The 14,498-nt window shown below is 25.5% G+C and overlaps 1 protein-coding gene across 1 annotated transcript in view; it reads left to right on the forward strand.

Moving 5' to 3' along the window:
- Positions 1–422: 422 nt before the first annotated feature.
- Positions 423–14,498, forward strand: part of LOC122269444 (A-type potassium channel modulatory protein KCNIP1-like) — a 365,764-nt gene continuing 351,688 nt past the window's right edge. Inside the window, exon 1 of the mRNA XM_071187748.2 lies at positions 423–756. The gene's annotated coding sequence lies outside the window, so the exon portion shown is untranslated. The remainder of the gene's footprint in view (positions 757–14,498) is intronic.

Genomic DNA, 14,498 nt, shown 5'->3' on the forward strand with positions numbered 1-14,498 from the left:
AAATTCAAATAAATGCACTTAAACTAAGTGATAAAAACGTATATTTCAAGTCTGGAAAATTTCAATTTAGTAAATAATAACCTGTTAACGGTGACAAAAACTAATCAGGTACTTTTTTTTTTATTATTTTCCTCACAGATAGCTTTTCGATATTTTTCATTAAAATTTGAAGTATTTAACTCTTCGATAATACTTGCTATTTATAACTGATATGCAAAATGAAAAAAAAAACTATTATTATTGAACAAAGAAAAGCGTTACTCTAAGACATTTTTTTGTCCTAAATTTTTTTTTCCGAATCTCAGTTGCACCTGAGAGATAAGTTCCCTTAGATTGTTTCAACACCCCTTGGAGAGATGATTTCTTTTGTGATAGAGCGCCCTCTATAGTGATTCCAGGGCATCAATGTATCCCAATTCCATCTCACTCCCTCGGAAGAAACGAAGGTTGATACGAGGATTCCTATACTCTTGCTACTCCTAGTCCATGTGCAGAAAGGAAAGAATAAATTCGTTTCGAGTGCATGCATATAGCCTATTTCTAGAATATTTTTAATTGAGAAATGAGGCTTCTTATTTTTTTTACGTGCTGGAGATGAATGATGTGGCATATTTTTCTCCCCATCAACGTTTTCTAATTTATTTTTAAAAAGAACATAAATTAAATTAATACTTTGGTTAAGTAGAATGATGAAAAGTTAAGCGCAACTTTGAAACTATAGAGTAACTTTTTTCTCAGTGGGAACCTGGCTGAAAGGTAAAAATTCTTTTTAAAGATGTATTATCAAAGCTTTAAAATATCAGCATTTCTTCAAAATTAAAAAAAAGATCACTTAAGCAAAACTTTTATGTAACATATATCTATTAAAAAGGTATTGGAGTTTTTGAGATTTTTTAAATTTAAAATTGATAATGACAGCACTTTTTAATAAATATTGAAGGAAAATAAAGGGAAATTCCTTGGAAATTTCCTTAAAATTCAAGAGAAGCAATTGAGGTGAATGACATTTAAACAGGTTCTTTGAAAGTTATATTTTCGGTGTATTATGTAAAAGTTTAAATGTTTCAACAATATTTCATAACAAGTCTATGAAACATATTAAAAAATAAGATAAAGAGCCTTCACAACGCTCAGGAACAAAATGAAATGTGTTCGAATTGAGTTAAATTAAGGTAATTTCATAGAATTTTATAGAAATCCTAGAGTTTGCAAATGATTTTGGGCTATGAATTTATTTGTTTTGGTTGTTTATTTATTTAACGTAAAAGGGGGAGAAATTTAATTGTAAATGGTGATCATTTAAATTTTGAAATGAAGTTGAATTGCTGATATTTTAAAAAAAAATATAATTACAAAATTTCATGAATTGTTATATTTTTTTCCATGTCCTTACATTTTTGAATTATTTGGTTAAAAATTTGTGATCATTAAACTTCACGTTTTCTTTTATGATTTATTATACACGTCTTTTTACTGTTTGACTTCCATAATTTGATATATGTAACTATTTCTTATTATTGTAAAACAAAGTGTGTTTTAACATTGTTTGTTTTGCAATAACAAAGGGTTGTGTAATGCAAAATTCACTCTTATTAAATTATTTAATGCAATTGATTAAAGAAGTGAAGTTATAAAGTTTACATTGTCTTTAAATATTTACGTATTTGTTACGTCTGCAATATTTGTATAGTTCATTTCTATTTACATTTCGTTTTGGTTTTTAGTTTCAAAATATACACGTTTTTCATACATAAAAATTAATTAATCTCTCCAGAATTAAAATATTAACTTATTTCTGCGAATTAAACTTCCCTTAGTTTTATGCTTTGCGAATTTTGCAGTTCGCAATACGAGTTATTTTGTTTGTTACTGCATTGATTGCTCATAGTCTGCTACTCCAATTTTATTTAGTATTGTCCTTGTAATAGAGCCAAGTAATTATTGATAATCAAAAATAACTATATTTTTAATACTTATGTAAAGAAATATAGAAGAAAATGATAATTCTCCTTTCAATTCTTAATTTTCGTACCACAAACAATTTAAAAAAACTAATTATGATATATATTTGTTGAATTTTGAACTTTTAAAACTGTAATTTCGAAACGTCCATAGTTTCAGAAGCATTTTCGCCACTTTTTCAGCGATTTCTTTTATAACCTTTTATGTTTTATCCTGAAACGTCAAAAAAGTTCTAAAATATAGCAAGGTTTTATTTACTAATAAAATGGCAACATTTACTAACATACTAACCAATAATAATTTACTATTCTGCTAACAATAAATCATATACTAATACATTAACCATTTATTAACATAAGGTTTCATTTACTAATTAAACGCTATATTTTTAAAATTACATTATACAAAATTTCAGAAAGCATATATAAAATAAATTACGTCTTTGAGAAATTAAAAATAGCTTTAGAGCATAAATAAATACTTCCTCGTAATAATTTAAGAACAAAATGTTCTTAATTTTTTTTTCAATATTATTGCGTCGTTGTTATGGGATGACTGATGACCTTTTTATTTTTTCGCTCTTGAGCAGCTGATAGATAAATTTCTTTCAAAAAAGAGAAGAAATATTCTGAAAATATATTGGAACTAGATCATCATTTTTAGTTTCAGTACGTAGCATTAAATGTGCGTTCATTATTAAATTTCTTCTAAACTTAATTTCTTGAAAACTCCGTGATTTCCTAACCATATCTTATGATAATCACTAGCAACAGATAATTCTAAAAGCTGAATAAGGAATCTTTACATACAAAATTATATCGAAAACTTGTTCATTTAAAATATATTTTCTGTATTATTATTATAGAAATATTATATATTATATTATATAGAAATATTATATATTATATTATATAGAAATATTATATATTATATATATATATACTGAATATATTATATTCTGAATTATAGAAAATTTTTTAATTGAGAAATTAAGGGAAAATATGCGAATCTTCGTTTTAGTTAATAAGAGTTAACTTAATATTTGTTTGATTTTCTTATATATTTCAATATTATTTCATATAAATATTATGATCTTTAGATACAGTTTTGGTAAATACCATCGTGCTAATTTAAGAAATTTCAAGTTGAAGCATTGAGACAAAAAATTATGAAATATGTTTTACTATTAGAAAATTTTAATTAAGTCTTGATTCGAATATTACTAGTAATAATTTATACGCATGATGGAATGAAAAATTAAATAATCTAAACGCAAATACTATTTTTTAATTATTTTAATTCATTTCTAAATAAAATGGCAAACATCCAAAAGTATATGAGAGAATAAAACAATAAAACATGCATTTTAGTAATTTAGACCACGTGTATAATTATATATAAGAGGTCCTCCACACAAGCAGAAATATTTAAATAAACTACTTTTTGTCTTTTCCTGTTGAGCCATTAATTCCTCATAAATTATGTATTACACTTTTGAATTATTTATCAGCATAATATGTAGACTATAATATGTCTAATCAAAAGCATGTTCTTAAAACTTTAAAGCATCGTTTTCTAATTTCAATGCTAAGTTCTTTATATTAATCATGCTGAAATTATTAATAATTATATATATTTTCAATTATATATACTTCATTTAAATGTGATATAGTTAGAAAACGTTTATGAGAAAACTTTTATTCCTTTAATGTGAAAAAAATTTGTAAGTAATGTAAGCAAAACTTGTACTGAAAACAAAAGTATGACCAAAAATACCAGAATATGCGAACTTTTCTGTGTTTCTGGCTCTACTGTGTTATTGCGTTTCAGAATCTTACTTTGGAAATATTTGAAGCATCTTACTGTGCTTCAGATCACTAAAAAGTATTGATTTTGGTAAAATTGAAAATAAAATAAGGATTAATAATACGCTATAAAATTTGGTAAATGTGGTAAAATTTGGTAAATTTTTTATGATGCATTAGAGCACGGTGTAAAAACCATTTTTCTGGGTTAAATTTACTTTTCAGTTTTGTATTTTTTACTTCTTGCGTGGTAATAAAAGCTGCAATTTCAAAAGTAAAACTTTGCGATAATCCGTTACCATATGAACGAAAATATTACCGAATGATTTTAATACTGTATATTTTAGTTTTATTAACCAGAATCATGTCTTTCTTAATAGAAATGTTATTACTATGCAGTATAATAATTTTACCATAATTTTGATCTCCGAATGAGTAATTAGAATTTCAAACATTAAAAAATATTTTATCCTAAATCAAATCTATTGTTAATAACGATTCATTCATGATTCCATTATTTTCTTTAAGTATAAATATTTATAATTTAGAATACTTCTTGCTTTATTTCATTTTTTAAAATGTGTTTAATCCAACTTAGTTTCAAATTTTAGTTTTTAAGGTTTCAAATATTTTTTTATTTTTATTCAAAATTACTGTATTAATGTTATTAAAGTTTGACAAAACTTAACAAAAGTACTTAAGAGTTAGAATTCGGTAACTGTGTTTCATAAATTATATTTAAATAACTGAATTGAAACAAATTTAATTGGCAACTTAATAAATATATGTTCATGTAGTTCTCCATACATAAATATTAGAAGAGGAGGAAGTTAAAACTGACTTCAGTACACCCTTAATTTTCCTTAAATCATCAAATACGTAATATTTATTGATAAGTTGTTCATTTATGAAAATAAAAATTCTAGTTAAATATTTCTCGTATAATTTTAATTTTTTGAGTTTAAGGAGCTCGACTAAGAGTTATCGCACTCTCATTATCGCATGTTCTTTACCGTAAACTTTACGGCTAATTTGATGGACTGACTGCTGCTGGTTATATTATTGTAATTTAGAATGAAATTTGTAACAGTGTAATAAATACTTGAAGTCTGCTTGACTAAATATAATTTATAGATATTAATTAGAGAGAATCATTAAAATGATATACAGTTTAGTGGGATGCAGTGATCATTCATCAAATAAAGTTTTAACTTTGCAACAATTATTGGAGCTTTTTAACAAAGCTTTTTTATTCTGTCTTTGATTAAAAACTGAGTTTGATCTCTAAAAGTATACTAATAGTTACTCAGAAATAAAATACTCACTTTTGACGATTCAGCAATCCATGAGTAGTATTTCGTTAATTTCGAAATCATTTCATCAAAAATCATGTGATTTGTGATGAAACGCAACCTCTCAAATATATGACGAAAATGCTTAACTTGAAATCTCATATTTCTGCATTGTGGGAGATTGTTAACTAGAATGATTAAACTAGAATAAAGACTAGACAATAGAAAACAAAGTGACAAAGTAAGCCCTCGGCTGCACAGTGGTCAGTTCGTAGGACTCGAACCAGAAAGATCCCTGGTTCGAATCCCGCTTCAAACATGTGTATAATTTATCTCACTGCTATGCCTGATCCTGTATTGTTTGTGAAAAAATTGATCCACCAAAATGGTGCCCACAATAAAGTGATTATAAGAAAATTAATGCACATTAGGCGTACTTTACGACAAAACAAATTTTATGCATATAAAGTTTATTTTTCCTGTAAAAAATAGGATAATGAAATATTTCTCTCATTTTGTCGAAGTTCTTTTCCTTGAGGAAGTGACGATAGTTATTTCCTCACTTTGACAAAATCTTTGCTCAGAGCATATATCAGGAAACGGTTTCGTCAAAAACGAAGAAAGTTTTGTGAAATTTGAGCATCCATTTTTTACAGTGTGGTCTTAAATTATGCTCTATAACAACTTGTTGTTTTCTACTGGTACTTACAACTATCTTATTTAAAAGAAATATTACGCAAACCAATTGGAAATGTGTAGTATTTATATTTGATATTTTTTCGAAGAGAATGAAAATCAATAAAAAATCGAGAAACATTTAAAAGCTCAAAATAAATGTGAGAAGGTGGGTAAGACCTGTAAAACATGCAGAATATGTTTCAGTCAAGAATTCCTTTCCAGTTCATTGCTATTTTAACACAACACGGTATATTTTATAAATAAAAGTCTTCTCGTTGGATAAGTCAAAGAAATCATGAAACGCCTATTATGAATTTAATTACTTAAAGATATATTTAAGACAGTTAGAAGTCTTTTCTACCATTTATGGTTCTCGATAATGAAGATTGCGGAAGATAATTATAAGACAAAAAAAAAAGTAATACACGTTTTAAATGTGTCGACGCGTGGGCCGAAAGACTTACATATTAGCAGCCTTTTCTTGAAATTGCATTTTATGTACATATGTCTTATAATTTCTCATAAATATTTCAATTTTTATATATTTACTGATTTTTGCTTAAATTAACCGAATTAAAACACGAAGGAAACAATCCACGTAAAATTATTGAATTGTATGGTAAGGACATTTCAAGTACAAAAAATATAATTCTGGTTAATAGAACCAAAATATACGGTTTTATACCATTTATTTGGAAATTTTCTATTGACATGGTTACGGTATTCCAGAAATTCCGATTTACAAATTACAGTTCTTATTACCACACATTTAGTAAATAATACAAAACTAAAAAGTAAAATTATCCAAATAAATGGTTTTTATGTCATGCTCTAAGGTATTACAATAAAATTACCAAATTTTTCCACAATTATCAAATTTTATAACATATTTAAAAGCCATAAATTATTGTTAATTTTACCACAAAAAGCGCTTTGGTAAAAATTACTGAGCTTTTCTATGTTCCCATGGAAACCAAAACACAGTAAATTTCACCATATTCTGGTAGTTTTGCCCATACTTTCTTCTCTGTGAATATTTGAATGAAACTGAATCAAAGATATGTGCCTTTTTGCTTATGCTTTTTAACTTTAATCTTAACAAAGTTTTATGCCGATAATTTATTGAAATTAGAGAAGATGGAACTTCTTGTCTATGAAATATATTTCTATTCTATTTTAGTCAAGCTAATTTTTTCTTGATATTTAATGATTCTATTATAAAATTATTTACTTTTTTTCCTTGAAATTCCAAAGCTTTTTCGCATAAAAATATCATTGAGTCACTGTGCATAAAAATAACATTGATGTCATTGAATCGTTTTTGACGTATATAAATTACTAAAATAACATCCTTTGTATTATAAGGGTGTTTTTGGATTGAAAATGACTTAACGAACACACTGAATCAAGTAAATTGCTTTAAATTTATTTTTCATGAAAAATTGTGAATCTTCATTGCAGAAAGACAAACGTTCGAATTTAATTTTAGTCATTATATTCGAATTCTCTTAGGTTTTAGTTTAACAAAAAATTTTAGCAGATCAAATAAATAATCAGCCACTAACACATTTACTGATTAAAAACTTCGCTTCATATATGCATTCGATGTTTCATATTCAGTTTCTAAATTATTTTAAAGATTTTTTATTTTTGTTTCGCTTTTTTAGACTGTTACTTTGACTATAGATTAAGAACCGTTCAGTTTAGAAAGTTTCATAGATATTCGGTATAGGGTCAGAAAAATCACGTATACTTAATAACGTGTTAAATTGAATCACGTTCCCGTCCATCATTACATGATACTTTCAAGTATCATGTAATCAAATTTAAGAAGGGGTCTCATCTGTATGATAATATGGTTAAATTTTGCACCGCATTGTTTTCGCCTCAAATTTGATTTATACCATTGCTCAAAGAGTTCAACACGGACCAAATCTTTTGTCTGTGCATTAAGCTACAAACAAAGGAAAATTTTGAAACTTTATAAATCCACATAATACAAATAGTTGTAAAAATATAGCATACACGTATGGAATATTATTTCAGCGTGTATACAATTTTTTTATATATTAGTAAGACACAAAATTGTTTACACGGCTTATGAAAAAATTACCCATTTCCAATAATTTTAGCTAAATTCATTTAAAAAAAACTTATTTGATTTTAATAACTGAATATGATACAAAATATTTTTACTAAACTACTTGTATAATGCAGCGACATATTTTATTCATATTGTTTGCACAAACTTTTTCTCAGGTACAAAACTCGTAATTGTCAATATCTAAGAATAAAATCCTTTTAGAGATACCATTCAATTTGTGCATTTTTTTTTAAACTACAAGATAAAAGAAGCTGATCAATCATATGTAAAGGGGGCGACAGACATGTCATTTAAGGCTGTTTCTTAAAATACCCTAGATATAGTAAAATGAAATTTCCTGCTTAATAATAATTTTAAAAATATTTCTTTTATAGCTTAAGAAAAGATAAATTTTGAAATTTCATAATTAGTCATATTAATGTAAATTAAACAATAATTTTTACTTTAAATGATACACTTTAAAATAAAATGAGAAACAAAGCAAAAATTCATTTAAGAGTAAAAAAAAATTTTTTTTGAAGCAATAAACACTATTAAGTAATAAACACTAATTACAAAAAGAAGCTAAAATTAAAAGATTCATAATTTAGTTTAAGAAATAAATTAAAATTTTTGCGAAAAAGTTTTCTGTTAGAAACAAATCTATTATTCTCATTAGGATTTAAGACAAAAATGAAAAAAAAAACTAATTAATTCTAAAAACTCTAGCCATAAAGGATTAAAATTTTATTAAAAAAAAATTAAAAAAAAACTGAATTTGATACAAAGTATTTTTAAAAAACTGCTTGTATAATGCAGCAATATATTTTATACATATTGTTCGCAGGCACAAAGAATCGTAATTGTTAATGTCTAAAAATAAAACTTGTTTAGAGATACCATTCAATTTGTTTCATTTATTTTTTTTATTAAACCTCAAGATAAAAGGAGCTGATCAATCATATATAAAGGGGGCGACATAGGTGTCATTTACGGCTGCTCTTGTTGTTGTTTTTTAAAATACTCTAGATATAGTTAAGCGAAATTTCTTGTTTAATAGTTATTTTAAATACATTTTTCTTTTATAGTTTAACAAAAGATTAAATTAGAAAAAACATAATCGGCCATGTTAATGTAAAGCAAACATTTATTTTTAGTTTTAAAAGAGGTGCTTTAAAATGAAAAGTAAAACAAAGCAAAAATAAATTGAAAAGTTAAAAAAAAAAAGATTTTTCAAAATTACATTCGCCTCTTAAATAATGAATACCAATTACAAAAAAAATAAAATGGAAAGATTCTTAATTCAGTTTAAGAAATAGATTAAAATTTCTTAAAAAATTATTCTGTTAAAAACAAATATATCATTCACAGTAGGATTTAAGACAAAAAGGAGAAAGAAAGCTAATGTTTTCTAAAAACTGTAGCAATAAAGAATTGAAATTATGGTATGCTAAATATAAATTTTACTTTGTCTCTCGTGAATTTCAATACACCTTTTGTTATTTCAGTTTTCGAAATGTAAAAAGCCATCCTAAGTATACAATCATTTATTTAAGCAAAGAGATATATTTTAACAGACTTTGTATTTTTTACCCTTATCCAAGTAGGCCTTTTTACACGAGGAAAATAAATCTGGTAAAATTACTGTTCAGCGTGGTATCGAAATTTCTGGTAAAAAACCATAATTCTGGCAATAAAACCAAAATCTATGGTATTTAAACCATTCCCTGGAAATTTTTCTGTTTATATGGTAATGGTTTACCAAAAATTCTGGTTTTCAAAATTATAGTCATGTTATTATTACCAAGCATTTGATTAAAAGTAGAAGACTGGAAAGTAAATTTAACCGAATAAATGGTTTTTATGTCAAGTTATCACGATAAATAATTATCATAATATTCAATATATGAGGAAATTTTTAATTTAAAATCTATATCACATATTATAAAGCCATATTTTATAGTAAATTTTATAAAATTGATTACCGAAGTGCTTCAGTAAAAATTATCGAGTTTTTTGGTGATCACATAGAGCCAGAAACGCTATTCATTTTGCCATTTTCTGGTAGCTTTACGCATACATTTTTTCTCAGTTACGAATAATTTTTATAATTTAAATAAATCTTTTAAACATTAAGAATTAGTGAATTTTCAGTGACATAACTACTGAGACAAAATAAAACTCTATTCGGAACAATTATTTATGTCCTAATTTGAATCTAAACATTTCAGTACATTCAGTTTTACATAGATTGTGACTTATGAAGTGCTAAAGAAGAACTAGACTCTTTTTTTTTTAATATATGATTTATGTTTCATAAATAAAAAAATTCATGTTTTAAGCAACTGTTAAACCTTAAGAACTAGTGAACTTTTCTGAATTAATAAACAACTACAGATTCAAAGTAAAACTCTATTGGGAGCAATTATTTCTGTCGTAATTTGAATCTAAACATTTTAGAAAGAACTGTAAGGATTGTGACTTATGAAGTATTGAAGAAGAACTAAATAGTCGCTTTCCTGTTTTCGCGAAGGAGTTTTAATCAATTGCGGAACTCTAAAAGCTTCCTATTCTGTCTTATTGAACATGTATGGTTTACCCGAATGTTGAGTTTAAATTTAATCATTTCAACTGAAGATGAAAGGTATTCGACTTAAAATTTGATTGAAAACAGCATATGACAAATTATCTTGAATCTTTGAGGTGTCACAAATATTAACGTTTCCCTCTAAAAATATATTTTAAGATATTAAGATACTTATGTTTATATTTTTGACAAAGAATGAAGAATAATAATTTTTTTGACACTGAAGTATCGATGTTCAATGTCAAAAGAGAATTTTTTACTGCAGAACACACACTCATATATATATATATATATATATATATATATATATATATATATATATATATATATATATATATATATATATATATATATATATATATATATATATATATATATATATATATATATATATATATATATATATATATATATATATATATATATATATATATATATATATATATATATATATATTATATATATATATATATATATATATATATATATATATATATATATATATATATATATATATATATATATATATATATATATATATATATATATATATATATATATATATATATATATATATATATATATATATATATATATATATATATATATATATATATATATATATATATATATATATATATATATATATATATATATATATATATATATATATATATATATATATATATATATATATATATAATTATGTTAAGATTATGCAGTTACTAACAGTACTGTTCTCAACAGTTCCCTCTGCTTTTTAAAAAATGTAAGTGTATTGTTTTGTACTCATACACTTAAAATTAAAATACCACACGCAGAAAACGACGCTCTTCGTCAAGAATAGCACGTGATTGGTGAAAACATTGTAATAAAAAATACATAGTTTTCCTTAAAAAGACAGAGGGGAAAAACGAGAAGCCGTGGTAGCCTAGGAGACGATGGAATACAAATCAGAGGAGAATACATTTCCATGCGCTATGCTGAGAAGAGGCAAAACTAAAGTCGTTTATTCAGCTCCGCCCCGCATTTGGTTCCTAATCATCTTTGGATTTGCAATGGTGCCTTTTTTTGTTTCATCATTCATATTTTGTTCCTGACAATAGGCCTTATGTTTCTGGCACTCCAAATACGTCAACTTGGATTACAACAATGACTCAAAAGAATTTTATTTCAAGTATCACTTTTATTTTCTAGTATTGTTTAAGCTTCCATTGTTCTGGAATTATTCATTTCATATTTCAGATATTCTCAAATATATTTTAATTTGGAAAATTTTATTAACAATTTCAAGTATCAAATAAATGCTTTGATGTGATTAATTGTTTTACATTTATTCTTATTATTATAAGTGCCTTACAATCTATTATGAGTCTAGAAATGTCTGTCTGTAAGTTAAAGTTGTATTAAAAATACATTGATTTTTGTAACTTTTTATTCATTAACATTTAGCAAATGTACATTATTTTTTATATTTATTAAAATTTTAATTCCAATCATTATTTACTATTGTTTTAAGGTAGTTTTTTTTCAACGAACGTTTATGGAATAATCTTTCAATTATTAGTTTTTTATTTAAAAGCAAATTCCCATTCTGCTGTTTCTCAATGTCTTTTTGATTGTTGGATGTTGAATTTTAAATTTGAATACAAAATAAAGACATGAATGTTTCTGGCGGTACCTTAAAATAAATACAATTTTAAATCTTTTAATCACGATAATTTTAATTTGAATAACTAGACATGATTCAAATTAATATATTCTGTAATAGAAAATACACGGTTTTATGTAAAAATCTTACTTACTGCATATAGTTCAGAGCCTTTATCGAAACAAATTAACAAATTACTATTGAGGAAAGCGAGTGTTAGAAACTCATAAGCACGTTTGATTGTCTGTAGAAGTCTGAAGGTTTCAATTAATCTGTTTTCTCTCTGAAAATCAATAATGTATACACCCACCTTCTCTAATAGTAATTTACCAGATTCAGACTGCTTTGTTCCATGCTTAAATATTAATTTGCAGTCTGTATATTTTTTTGTCTTCAAGATTAATAACGGTTCTAAGAATATATTTTATAGTGCTCATGAATACTTTTACAGATATTGAACTTAAAATAATATTTGTTCTTCAAATTCGACACTCATAAGCTACAGTAAGGATATGCATAATAAGAAAAAGGAAGTAAAAAACTTCGATGTCCACAATATCTTTTCTCCTCGTTTTTAAAGAGCCTCATTTTCAAACATAGTTCTTTTCTTTAGTACCGCCTACATCTTTCCTCTTCGTTCTTTCATTTTAGTAGCACCATTATGCAAATTTATTATTCATTTAGAGGAACCAGAGGTACTGTTGGAGCTTGTAAAGTATTTTATCATTGAAAGAAAAAGTGTCTTTATTTATTTTTTAAAACAGCAAATCATGGCTCAGTTCAAAATATATACTTGTTTGATTCTTGGATAAAGTAGTCATACACTGCTTTATATGCGTGTTTGTTTTGTTGGATATTTATAATAGTTGGATAGATGAATACATGCATATATACATCACTTGAAAACTAAAAAATATAGCAGACTTATAATAGTAAAATATAGTATATTTGCTTATTCCTAAAAAAGTAGAAAATTGAAAAGGTTTTATTGAAAAGGGACGCATTTTTAAAATATTTGTTTTACAGTCCATTACGTTTACAAACATTTTCATTAATCCAAGGAAATTAAACTTTTTTTCATGAGAATTATTCTAAGGGATAGTATTAAAATTGGATTTTTTATTGAATGAATTTTAAAAATTGAAACTTTCAAATACAATTTTGATACACGGAGAAAAGAAACCTCTGGTAAAAATATTTGATAATAATATGATGATATCATCATCATCATCATCAATGACTCGACAGCCCAGGGTGAGCCTTGGCCTTCTCAAGAAGTTTTTTCCCAGACTAACCATTTTTTGCCAGTGTTTTCTAATTTTTAGTTTTTAAGACCAAAAGGTCCTTTTCCAGGCCATCTGTCCATCTCAAATTCGGCCGGCCTCTTTTTCGTGTGGCAACTGGTCTGGCATTGAAAATTCTTTTTGTGGTCTTCGTCCATTCTGATAACGTGGCTTGCCCATTTTATACTCTGTCGTTTAATAAAGTTAATAATGTCAGGTTCATTATATGAGTGATAAAGCTCTAGATTTGATTTTCTAAGCCACGCACCATTTTTTTTTAAATTTCTCCAAAAATACTTCTCAAGACCTTTCTATCAAAGGTATGATGATGTATTTCTATCAAAAAAACGTTAGTAATAAAGCATGCTAGGACCAGCCAAAAATGAATACTCAAAATTAGAATTATTTTTTGGATAGTTTCATCTTTTGTATATATAGAAAAAAAATCTTGTAAAATTACCTACAGTATAGTAATGACAATTCGGGTAAAAGAACTATCATAATTGTAGTAATAAAACCCAAAATATAAGGTATTTAAACCATTCTTTTGAAAACTTTTCCTTTTATACGGCATGGTAAGTTCACCGGAAGGTTTTAAAAATTATAGCTCAATTCACCACAAATTTAGTAAAAAAATACATACTAAAAATAAATTCAACCAAAATTTTTTTTATACCATGCTCTAAAATACTATGATACAATTACAGAATTGTACGAAATTTACCAAATTTCATCACACATTATAAAGCCACACTTAATTGTTAATTTTAAAAAATCATTACCAAAACCTTTTGGTATTGAGCTTTTCGGTGTTCCTAAAGCGCCGCAAAACACGGTAAATTTTACCTTATTCTGGTAGTTTTGGCTATACTTTTTTTTCTGTGCATTAATAAAGACATTGTGCTTTATAATTTAAAATTTTTTCATTGTTTTTGAATAAAACATTCATACTTAATTTCATTTTAAGCAATATTACTCATTTTTATTTTTTTGAAAATAAAAAAAAAGCTTAAAATTAACTTGAAACAATATAATGTTATGTTCAGAAGTACATTTTTAATTAGGAATACCCTGATTTTTCTGTTATCTAAAAGTGTAAAGTATCTACCTGAAAACTATACTAAGAAATGTTTAAGGGGAAGATGTACCTTGGAGGA

This window comes from Parasteatoda tepidariorum, chromosome 11, assembly GCF_982258835.1.
Source record: "Parasteatoda tepidariorum strain Cologne lab strain chromosome 11, Ptep-v5.0, whole genome shotgun sequence".
In the NCBI taxonomy this organism is placed as follows: domain Eukaryota; kingdom Metazoa; phylum Arthropoda; class Arachnida; order Araneae; family Theridiidae; genus Parasteatoda; species Parasteatoda tepidariorum.